General features: G+C 37.0%; 1 long non-coding RNA gene across 1 annotated transcript; it reads left to right on the top strand.

The window, feature by feature from the left end:
• The first annotated feature begins 245 nt into the window (after nt 1–245).
• Nucleotides 246–10,117, top strand: LOC105490063 (uncharacterized). The gene is made up of 3 exons (XR_011625424.1): nt 246–491; nt 8,527–8,728; nt 9,580–10,117. It is a non-coding gene; the product is annotated as an uncharacterized lncRNA (long non-coding RNA).
• The last annotated feature ends 2,279 nt before the right edge of the window (nt 10,118–12,396 follow it).

Below are 12,396 nucleotides of genomic sequence, written 5' to 3'. Positions count from 1 at the left end.
TGGCAAGCTTCCACCTTTTGTAACAGATTATTTCTTAAAAATATAGCATTTATGTACAGCATAAATTAGAAATGCTTTGAAAAGTAGACTGGACCTGAAATTTCTGAGTTTCTTAGAAAATCAGCCTAGGCTCATTGCCAGGAGCGTCTGCAAGCCCATGCTGCTCAGGTGGCTTTTTGCCAGATGCCTGCCCTGCTCATCCAAGGTCACAGCCCTGGTCAGCTATGTGCCAGACCAGAAGAGGCTGCTGTGGATCCGTGGGCCTTGAAGGCTTTGGTTTCTTTATTCTGTTTCCAAATCAACCTTTAATTCTGCAAAATGACTTAGAATATTGACTTTAAAAATCAGCTGCTCCTGGGCTTTAGGGAGCTGTTTTGATATCGAGAATAGAATAACTAGCTCTGTGGTTGCCGAACTCTGATCTTTGGAAGTTGCCTGTCCAAGATGGATTTTCTATTGGTGGAGAGTAAATGAGAGAAAAAAGGACAATAGTGAGTATTCTTGATAAAGGTGTTTGTATTCAATGTAAAGTCCTGCCCTTTATTCCAGAATTATACTTTTCTATTTTTGATGGTAAAATGATATTGAGGATATATTGTTCTTTTTAAATTCTTAACTGGGAAAATAAAAAGAAACTCACTCTATTTAAGAAATAATGTATTATGTAAATACAGTCATGTGCCACTTAGGGACGGATCACGTAGATGACAATGGTCCCATAAGATTCTACTACCACATTTTTACTATGCCTTTTCTATGTTTACATATGTTTAGATACACAAATACTTACCATTGTTTTATACTTGCCTACACCATTCAGTAGAGTAATGTGCTGTACAGGTTTATAGCTTACAATCAATAGGCTATACCATATAGTCTAGATGTGTAGTAGATTATACCATCTAGGTTTGTGGAAATACACTCTATGATGTTCACACAATGGCGAAATCACATAACAGTGTGTTTCTCAGAATGTATTCCTCTCGTTAAGTTATGCATGGCTTGCTCTCTCTTTCTATACATATAGTACTGGCCCATGTGATGAAAAATTTGAAAACTACAACTTTAGCAGATATTTTTCCAGACACAGTGATCTTTGTCATTTGGGGAAGGGGGTTTTCTTTTGATATGTTATCGGTCTTGGGTAATCTGTCTTTATCTGAGCAAAATAAAAATTTTATCTTTACCTTCATATCAATTCATGTATTGAAAAGCTTTGGTCTCCTTTGGCTATAGGGACTAGGGACTTAAAATGTCTCTCTCTTTCTTTCTCTGCATGTGTGTGTGTGTTTTAGAGGAAAAGAGCTGGCCTCTTAAGGCTAGGCTACAGGAACTGACTTACGGCCATTTTGGTTTCTTGACACGCAGGAATACATAAATTTGCTTACTGTCAGCTTTGTTGATATTGGATTAATTTTATTTTTATGCCCAATGCAACATTTTTAGTAAAGTAATTAATAAATTACTATGAGATAAAAAAGCAGGGTTTAGGGTCTCTACTACATTTTACAAAGCAACAATAGTGAACAGTGCTACATTAATAAATACCCTTCATGAATAAATTAGATCAGATATGTTGAGTTAAATTCAATTATATGTATTTCTAAGTTACATACATTTTTATGTTAAGAAACGGCTTAGGACTAATTGCTAAGAATCTGTAGGGTTCCAGTCAGGAAGGCACTAATCAGTTCTCTGTTGACTGTTGCAAATTTGAATAATAAAGTTGAGTTGGTGAAGTAGATTCTATAATTACTCACTGTTGTTAAAATAAAACCTCACTAATATGCACTTCTTTAAAGCTCACTAGGCTCCTTCTCTGTGACATACAGGGACAATCAGGAGCATTTTGGTCTTTATTTATTGGGGCTGCATAATCTGATTATCTCTCATTAGTTCAGAGCTGATTATTTCATTTATCTTTGTAAATGTGACAACAAAAGGCTCACTTTAATTAAGCAGATCGGCAATTAGCTCTTGTTTTATAGGAGTTTGAAACCTTCCTGTACTAATAGCAGGCAGCATGATTATAATCAGAAGCCCAGGAAGAATGGTGGCAGAGGACAGTTTGATTTAGAGCACCATTTAAGTGAAAGCTATGTAGGCAAAGTGGCTCTCCAACGACAAAGATCCAGAAAGGGCTAGCCAAACCAGGGGACAGACTTGAGAGGGCTAGGCCAAGACCTTCTCACCTGTATTATGATATAGGCAGTGACTTCATTCCTTTTTTTCAAAAAAATGTATTTCTTTGTAATAGTAATTGCTATTATTTATCAATCACCTATTATATTCCAGGCTTTGCATCTATTACTTTAGCTATATTACTTTTCTTAAAACCTCATGGCAGTTCTTTGAGGTAGGTATTATTAATTTATCCCCATTTTAGAGATGAGTTAACTGAAGGCCAGAGAGGTTAAGTCATTTGTCCCTGTTTACACAGCTAAGGATTAGAACCCTTATCTGATTTTGCTACTCTGCAAATTGGTTTCTTTTGCTCCATCTCCCTTCTTGCTCTCTCCTTTCTTCTTTTACCCTCTCCCCATCCCTTTCTTTTTCCTCCCTTCTTTCACTCATCTCCTTGCAATATGCCCAGTAGTGTACACTGAGGTGGAGATATTTACATGAGCAAGACATGGCCAGGACTCTTGAGAAAAGTACAATGTAATGGAGGCGGAGACATAAACTACATAACCATAGCAATGCCTGAGACAATGCGAGGACAAAGCTAGATAGAAAGGGCACAATGTAGCATGATTGGCACATTTGGCTGCTAAATCAATATTTATTAGAGTGGCTTGGCCTGGTCCTTCTCATTATTGCACCTTGTGTTTCTCTTCCTTTTCTCCTAATGAGGAGCTGCTTCTAACTGACCAGAACCTTTCTGATTATCTACATGGGTTACACTATGTTTAATGTAAATGGAACTTACCTTTATGCAGAAGGCTGGTGTGATCTATCACAGGCTAACTTGCAGTCTCATTTAGTTTTTCAGGAATAGTTAGAGGAAGAATGAGATAAATACAGATTTTTTCAGAAGAAGGGGGAAGAAAATGGGAAAACGAGAGAGGACATGGTTGGAAGGAGAGGGAACTTTGTTCCTTGGAAAGGAGAAGAGAAAGAGTGAGTGGGGGGTATTGGAGGATGGGGTCCTGCCTTCCCGGGGGAGGGGCTGGTGACCATCAGTAGAGAGGAACAAGCCAATTAGAGCTAGGGCTGCTTCTCGGTTAAGCAATCAGGCTTGGGGGCTCTGGTCCCTTGCCAGATTCTGAAGACATCTGACTACATCTCCTCAGAGAATGGATGGTGTTGCCACTTCTGTCCTAAACCTGTCAACACTACCCACCTAGTCCTGAGATTATCAGAACACCTGCTGATATTTTTAATTACAATGTTTTTCAGTGTTGGTTTTTGTATCAGGCTTTACGCAAAACACTTTAAAACACTGTCTTCACAATATAATTGTAAAAATACAATTATTACACATTACAATTGTATTATGAAGAAAGTATCATTATCTTCAATGTACCTATGAGAAAACTGAGGCACATTCAGGTAAATTAACTTTCCTGGATTCACATAGTAGTGGTGCCTAGACTTGAGCCTATAATCTTAACTGCTACGTAATAACTTCCATATTTCTTTGGGCTTCCTGACCCACCAAGGGGACTTGACTTTCAGAAATTATTTAAGAAGTTAATTTAGTTTATTGCTTCTGAAAACGTTTCTTTATATGTTTAATAAGCCACACATTAGAGACTCTTACTGTAGGCAATAGAGAACCATTGAAGGATCTAGACTAAGGCATGACATGATGCTTCCATCATGTGAAAGGTGTGTTTTATGATGTGTGGAGGATAATTTGGAAAGAAATTACCATGGAGTTGGAGATGTTGGTTAGGATGATATTGCAACAGTTCAGTCACAAGAGGATGCAAGCTTGGTAGCAATGGGAGTTGGGGAAAAAGGCACAGGTGTGAGAAAAATTACAAAGAATAATAAGTTTCAGTGACTCATAATCATCGGGGGAAAATAAAAGGTCCCTGTGCATCAGAGTCTGCACTAACTGAAATACGGGAGTCATATGTGATTGGGTAGATGAACTACAAAAGACATTGAGCGTGGTGATAGGTCTTTGACCCGGTCCTAAGAAGTATGGATTAAATGGGGATAGAAACCAGTTTAGAGGGGAATAAGGAGAGACTGGATGATGAGGAAGGAGGTAGAGAACATGCATAACAGTTTTCAGGCCAGGAAAATACAAATCCATTTCAATAGAGAGTATCTGATTCCTCCCTCAGCCCAACTCCATCTGAGGAGGGACTTAGTAGATGGTCACTGCCCACCTCTTCCTCCTGCTGATGAGACTGACGTGCAATTTAAGGGTAGGGGCCTGATGTTTAAAATTCATCTCTGCATTCCTAGCACCCAGAGCAGTGCCTAGAGCAGGGTAGGTGCTCAATAAATAATTATTGACTAACTGAATAATTAATGAGCCAGAAGCTGAGGCCAGAGCTCCTGGCTCTAAGATGACCTCCAGTGGCAGGGGCTGAAGTAAGGGTGGTCAAGGTGCTCCTATAGGGCAGCTGGGAATGGCAAAAAACAGGAGACCAAAGCGGAAGGTCAAAGTGCAGAGGTAAATTTTAGGTTTAAGTCTGAGGGGGTGAGCACTGCAAAGGGGAAAGAACAGCAGGGATTAAGAGTTCTGTAAAGTTGGAGGTACAAGAGCATTGCTAGGAAAAGGACTCTCGTAGCTGAAGTCATATTTACTGAATACTAGTGGGTTTTGGCACGTGAATGGGGTGAAAATAGAAACAGATTCTGCTGTCTTCTGTGTATAAATGAGAGAGACAGAGTTGAAAGGTAGAAACAATACATAAGCAAGTGTAATTGCCACCCCTCTTTCTCACTAAGAACTATGGAGAAAAAGTGGTGGATTGGGTAGGAGGGGAGAGTCGGATGGTGCTCTTGGAGCCGTGGATCCCTGGCCAGTCTTAAGGAGTAATAGTTTAACGCATTTCTTTACCACTCTAAGTAGAGTTTGGGGTAGGGCTGGTTGGGGCCATTATGATGTTCTGTGAATTCCCCAAAGATCTGGGCTTTTGTCTGTCTGAGAAACTTTGATGATCAAAGCAAGAAAATCCCTGTTTAAGAGTGGCATCTGCTGGGCAGCCTCGGGCCTTGGGTGCCCCTTACCAATATAGTAGTTTGGTCAATTTGAGGGCACACATTTGGTGACATCAGAGGGGAAGGTGTAGGTGAAATAGAAGAAATGTAAGATACTGGCTGGAGAGAAGATTATTGAAGATGCAAGATCACAGAGTCACAGAATGTCACAGGTGGAAGGGATCTTCTATCTTGTGCACAAATACCTTTAAATATTTTAGATAAATAGTGATACAAGGGCTGGGAAGATATGAAGTGAAGGAACAGGAAGCAGCGTTCATTCTGGTCTAGAGAAAGGAACAGCTGTTTCTCTGAAAGAGTGATGGCTGAGAGGATAGGATCCAGACAGAAGTTATTCTGAAGTAGAGAGAAGGAATATTAGAGGTTTTATATCAAGAAGCGGAAGTTTTGCCTCTTCCCTCAAAATATTAGTTGTTTCCCTCTGCTCTTCTCTTGCACAGGAAGGTGGAATGGCATGGGGAACACCCAGGCTTTCACTTGCTCCAATTTACCTCTAACACTTCGCAAATAAGAGTGGCCTTCCTGGCAACGGCTTAAACCAAAGGTGCTTACATTCTGAAATGGCAACTTGAAAGGAAAGGAAATCCTAATTGGAAACACTTTTCAAGCTCTTAAACAATAATTCGTTTTCCAAAAAAGAGAAAGTTATTTGCTTCCTACAAAACAGTACTTCTACTTAAGTATGACAATAAAAATTTTTAAAAATGTATATAATAAAGTGCAGGTAATTTTACCACTCACATACAGAAAAGAAAAGACAAGAAAAAAACTAAAGAAAAAAGGTAAATCCACACAGTAATCCTGAGGTTGATCCAAAGTCTTTGTTTATACCAAAACATAAAGACATCGGTGGTGCAAAGGACTGATTTTATGTCCCTGCAAAAACTCAGAAAGCTAGACATCAGAGTTTACATAAAATGGATAGAAGTACACATGTACTTAGACATGTTAAGGACGAAGGCTCCCAGACCAGAAGACTGCAAGTTAGCAGAAGACTGCAAGTTAGATCCCAGTGCTTAATTGAGGAGAGTAAGCAACATGAAGGGCAAATGTGTTGATGGGGTGGATCATCAAGCCGGAAGTATAAACACCTACTCTCCGCCAGGAGTAGATGTTTTAATTCAATCCTCACAACAACCACGTGAAGCCACGCAGAGATTTTAGACGAGATTCTAAGTGGTTAAGGAGCTTCCGTGAGGTCACATGGCTTCAAAACGGAGGGTCAGCGTTTAGCACCTTGGTCTTCTGCTCTCAGAGATCATGCTTTTTCCCCCTGGCTGAGCTGCTGGATAGCTCTGTCCAAGCGGGTGGCATGGCCTCCAGGGACTTAGGAAATGACGCTGTGGAAACGTGTGCTTGCTTTTCCCACTTGCTTTTTGTCATTGGGTTACTTTTTCTCTCCAGATTAGTTTTTCAGTTTAATTGGTTTTGGTCTTGGAATTTTTTATAAAACTAGTTATTCTCCCTATCTTGCTTAAGCAATTGTATTCCATTTGATATTTTCTGACCTTACTCTTGGGTGGGGGAATAATAGAGTATTTTACACGGAAATGAATTGTGATGTCGTAGGTGAATGTGTGGGAGCTCATAAATCAACAGTGATCCCGGGGGACCATGGAGGGCCTCCTGGCCCTGTCCAGTGCTCTTTAGACCTCTTTATGCTAATAAAACAGAGATTTCTCTAGGAAGGGCTCCCCCTTTGCAAATGACACTCATAATAAGCTCAGTGCAGTGTTGCAGTAATAGGCTGTTTACCTGCTGGTAATTGGTAATTTAGCCAGTGTAAAGGGGCTAATGGTCTATCTTCTCCATTTGGAGAATTAAGAAGTACAATTTTGTCCAAATAAACTGCATTTGTCTGTGGAAGACCCTGCAGAGAGCCAAGGACAGGGAGTTTGTCTTCCAAGGGTATCCTTGTTGAAAATACAGATGTGTGAAAACATATAGGGCTAGTGATTTCCAGATTTCTAGATGAGTTACTGAGTTTCTGTGAAGGGACTTTGTTATTTATTTGACCATCCTGGTAAGTGAGAAATGGGGCAGTTTATCCAATGACATAGACTATATTATTCTGATTCCTTGTTCTAGTAATTATGACACAGACCAATGAGTGCTAGTGGAAGACTAGCATGACCATTTAAGACTTGCTTATTTCAGTCTATATAGAATTAATGTGGATATTTTGTCATAGGGCCTGGGGGCAGGGAGGGGAGGAAAGAAAGAAAATGCATTTTTTCTTAACTAAGTGACCACAAATAGAGATCTTGTTAATGTGATGATGACATGTCAACACAATGAAGAATTATAGAGACATTAAATAACAATGAAACTATATTGAAATAGTTATATGAAAATATATCGAAGGTATATATGGTAAGTGCATACAGTGAAAAAAGCAGGACAAAATTGTGTGTGTTCTCTGATGAGATGCATGTAAAGTAGGACATGCATGTATATGGACAAATGCTGGAGGAAAATATACAAACATGAAAATATTTGGGAGAATGTGGGTTTGTAAATCTATGGAATGATGCAAGGGGTCATTTGTATCAGATTCATTTTGGCCAAGGGGACTCAGTGTATAAGTTAATTTGCTTCCTACTAGTAAGAACAATCATATTTTTTCTAGTCAGACAGTGTTGGTCTTAACCCATTTATGCCTGAGGTTGCAATTTTTTTAGTTTTTACAATCAGTCCTTGCCGATGACATTGAGCAGTAGGATATAAATAACTCACACGTGCTTAGCGTTCCAATAATGGAACACTAGGCATACATTTAATTCATTCTAACAGTAGGATTCCTATAGGCCAATGTAATCACAGAATGGTAGAATAATTCAGTGTCCTGAGAGCTCAGCAAAGGGAGCATTTCCTTCTACCTAGTCCTCATATAATATTTTTATGGAAGAAATAGAATTTACACATGGTTCTGATGTAGATTGAATTTTATCAGGTGGAGATGGGGCTGAAGACATTTCAAATGCAGGAAGAGTACTACTGAAGGCCTAGGGTAGAAAAAGTGCCGAGTATAAAAATTCACGGAGATGATTTTTAAAAAATTGGTTTGGTTGAAATCTGGTCATGAAACAGAATGGGGAGAAATCTTTAAAAGGTAAATCAGGGACAGGTTATAGATGCCCTTGAATGCCTCGCTAAGTACTATATATTCCCATTGCTTTGCTTCCCTTGCTTTCATAAAGATCTGGACCATACCTCAAAATGCAAATCACTGAATATCCTTATCTCTTAGCAAACCAAACTTCCAGTGCACACACTCTGCCCTGGGATTAAGTACAGTACTTTTGGAAATTGCATTATCTCATTCTATTCACTTTTTTCCAGCACATTTGTGAACTGAGACAGTTCCTGCTATGTGGATGGTGCAGAATCCAGGAGTTAGAAAAGGTATTAGAACATTTGTACTTTCAACTGGAACAACAGTAATATTTTGGACCAGTCATTACTTTGATCTTGCTCGCTAACGTGGAGGATAGCACTTTTCTATTCCATGGAGGTGCAACAAGTCCTTCCCTCATCCTTGCAGGTAAACCGTCTCTTGCAAATGCCTCTTTCTCTTGATCAGTCCAAGCACCACTTATCCTTTGAGTCAAGTTCAAATTCTACCACCTTCTCAAATCTGGCTCTTGCCCATCTCTCTGTTGTCTTCTTTAGACACCACTTTTTTACTTGTACCATGCACTTGGCAACTAAATTCTGTTTTTACATTGCCCTCTACATTTCATGAGGCAGAGGGTTTTTTGTTTTTTTGTTTTTTTTTTGGACTCGGGCAGACTGGAAGCATCTGGAGTTTAGGAATTATCCAATAGATGTCAAGTATTCTGGGCACGTGGAGGGTAGTTTTACATATTATGTATTTGTGAATTTAACTAGTCAGTTAAATTCCAATAATCCATCAGTCCACAAATACATTTAACCAGTCTTTATAATTTGTAATATTCTTTTTACAACTCAAATGCCTGTAATAAGTTGATTTATTGCATAGAGCTCATGGCAGGCTCTCAGCATTGGGCTACGCAAGGCTCTATTGTTTTTTATTTTATGATTTATTTTTCCTTTATCAACTATCCAAAATCCTAATTCTAACACCATTCCACAGACAGCTCTTAAATTTTTAATATTTGCCATCCTAAACCATCCTCCATGTGTTTTTTCCCATATAGCAGTACACATAGTTTTGTTATATATATGTAGTATGTATAGTACTGTTTTGTGTGTAAGTTTTAAAAATTCACATAATAGTTTTGGGCTGTCTGCTTCATGTTATTTCCTATTTGTTTTTCCATTTACGTTTCAGAAGCCTATCCATGTTGTTTTTTGTAACTCCAGTGTGTTGCCTTGTATATCTATTACCCCTTTCCTTCTCCATTTCCTTAGTGCTGAAGACTAAGGTGGCACAGACCTGGGATGAACACCTTCAAGGGCAGCGCTGTCCAAGAGAAAGATGATGTAAGCCACAGATACAATTTTTTATTTTCTAGTAGCCACATTAAGAAAGTAAAAAGAAACAGAAATTATATACTTTGTTGAACCCAGTATACCTATAATATTATTTCAAAAAATAATAATGAAAAACATTATAAGGAGATATTTTCACTTTAATTTTCTGTACAGGTCTTGCAGGTGTATTTTATACTTAGAGAATGTCTTAATTCAGACTAGTCACGTTTCAAGTGCTCCACAGTCACAGGTGGCTGGTGGCTACTATATTTGAGGCTACAGATCTAGAAATGTAGACTTCTTGTTTGTCTTGTTCAGCACTACCTTTTTAATGCTGAGAGGAAGCCTGTTTTCCAATAGTCACTCAATAAAAACTTTTACTGAATAAATGAATGTCCCTCTCCGAATTGTGTCTGCATTAGTTATTGATAATACTCCCAGCAGAAGTATATGAGGCTTTCCATTTCTTACCTATTTTTTGTCAGTCTAATGGGTGTAAAGTGGCATTTTTGTCTTATTTTGTATTTCTGTGACTATTAGTAAAGCAGCGCATCTTTTCATATAGCAAACATGCGCTTTACTCATTTTTGTATAGAATTCCCTTTTGTTTTTTGAGGGGGAGTCTTATTTGTTCTGATTTTCTACTAACTCCAGATACTAATTCTGCATTGGTGATAGACACTGTAACATTCTTTTAACAGACATCTGTTAAAATACGTCTATAGTGTGGGCAAAAATCCACAATTTTGGTGTAGACGGTCCAGCAATTCTTCCCTTGATGCCTGTGTGTTTTGTTTTGCTGGGTATTCTGCTATATTTTCTTTTAAATTTACTATTCTGCATTTATCGTTTAGATCTTTACTCATACAGAATTTATTTTTGTGAGTACTCTAAAGCAGTTAGCCAACTTCACGTTTGTATCTAAGGTTAGGCAGTTATTTAAATTCTGTTTACTAAGTCATTCACCTGTTCTCCCACTGATCTTTGATGCCATTTCTATCACATAACAAGTTTCCATAAAGATATGGCTCTGTTTCTGAACTCTCCAACTTTTTAAGATAATTTTTTTGTCTTCTTGCAACATACTAATCTAATACTAATATTGTATAGTTGCTTAAATATCTGATAGAATGATGTTCTACCCTTTGATCTCCTTTTTAAAAAATTTCTTAGCTAGTTGAGGATCTTTATTTTTCCATGTAAATTTCAGACATTATTCCATTTCTGTCTATTCCCCCTATATCTTTTTGGTATTTTGAGTAGAATTATATTACATTTTTAAATGAATTTAGATTAAATTGACATCTTTATAAGAAGTGGCCCATCTATTAATGTGGTATATCTCACTTTGTTTAGTTATTTTATCATGAAGGTTTGTGAATTCTTGGTTAAGTTAATTCCTAGATTCATTACTGTAATGATTGGTTTGATAACTATTTTCTTTTGCATTTTCTAGTTAGTTACTGCTTATGTAGAAGGAAGCTTTTTTATTTTTATGTATTAATCTTGTATCCAGCAACCTATGTAAATTTTCTGATTAGTTGTAACAGTTTGTATATTCTCTTGGATTTTCTATGTAAATACTCATAATATCTACAAATAAAAATTTTGCTTATTTCCTCCCAGGTTTTGTGTCACTTATTTCTTTCTCCTATTATTAAGTTGACCAGGAAACAGTAGTATTCAATTAAGCTGTAACTATAATAGCTGAATTGCTGTGTTCTCTCTGGACTTAAAAGGCAGGCATGTAATGTTTCTCAGTTTTGTATGGCTTATTGTTGTTGTTGTGAGGCTTTAAATAGCCTTTAAGATTAAAAATGGTCTCTTCTCTCTTTGGTTTGGTTTTTTAATTTTAAATCATGAACAGTTGAACAATGTCAAATAATTTTCTACTCTTATAAGATGTTTGTATGATTTTTCTTTTCTGACTCATTAATGTAAACTGATAGGTTTTTAAAATATTAAACTCAGAAGTAATAGATTATATTTAACCATGACATCTTACAGAAAACATACTGTTGGTTTTAGTTAACTAAGTTTTATTTCAGTTTTGGCATCTGTTTTTATAAGAAAAACTATTCTATAATTTTTTTCTTTTTAAAGTAGTTCTTTCCTGATTATAGCATAAAGGCATTATTAGTTTCATAAATGACTTAGGTAACTTTCTTTTTCTATTTTCTGTAAAAAACTTGTATAAGATAAAGATATTTGCTTTGCTACCACATACCTGTAAAATAATCTGTCAGATCTTTTAAGTAGGGGAGAGGTGGTACAGGGAAGATTCTGATGACTGACTTCAGGCTCTTTATTGGCAGTTCCGTATGTTTTATGTTTTCCTGTTCTAATGTTGGCATTTTATAATTTTATAGAATTTTATCCATTTCATCCAGGTTTCCAAATTTTCTAGCCTGCATTTGCTAAAAATATTATTCTGTTTCCTTTTTTCATTTCTGAATTTTGCTGCCTCTTTCCTCCCTCTCCCCTTCTTTTCTTTACTATGTCAATCTTGCCAGCATTTTATCTATCTTATTAGTGTTTTTAAGATAACTACTTTTGGGGATTTGCTAATTACCTTTAGTATTTTGTTGTTGTTTTTCTTGGTTTAATTAATTTTAGCCTTATTTTTACGATTTCATTTTATCTTTTTTTTTTTCTGAGTTTATTTTGTCGTGGCATTTTCTAGCTTTTTATGTTAAATCTTCTCATTTATTTTCATTTCTTCTAGTTTTCTATATAAATATAATCAACACTAAA

The sequence above is a fragment of the Macaca nemestrina genome, chromosome 7 (assembly GCF_043159975.1).
Source record: "Macaca nemestrina isolate mMacNem1 chromosome 7, mMacNem.hap1, whole genome shotgun sequence".
NCBI lineage: Eukaryota > Metazoa > Chordata > Mammalia > Primates > Cercopithecidae > Macaca > Macaca nemestrina.
Note: the sequence above shows the minus strand (reverse complement) of the source record. Positions and strands in the feature narration are given on the sequence as shown.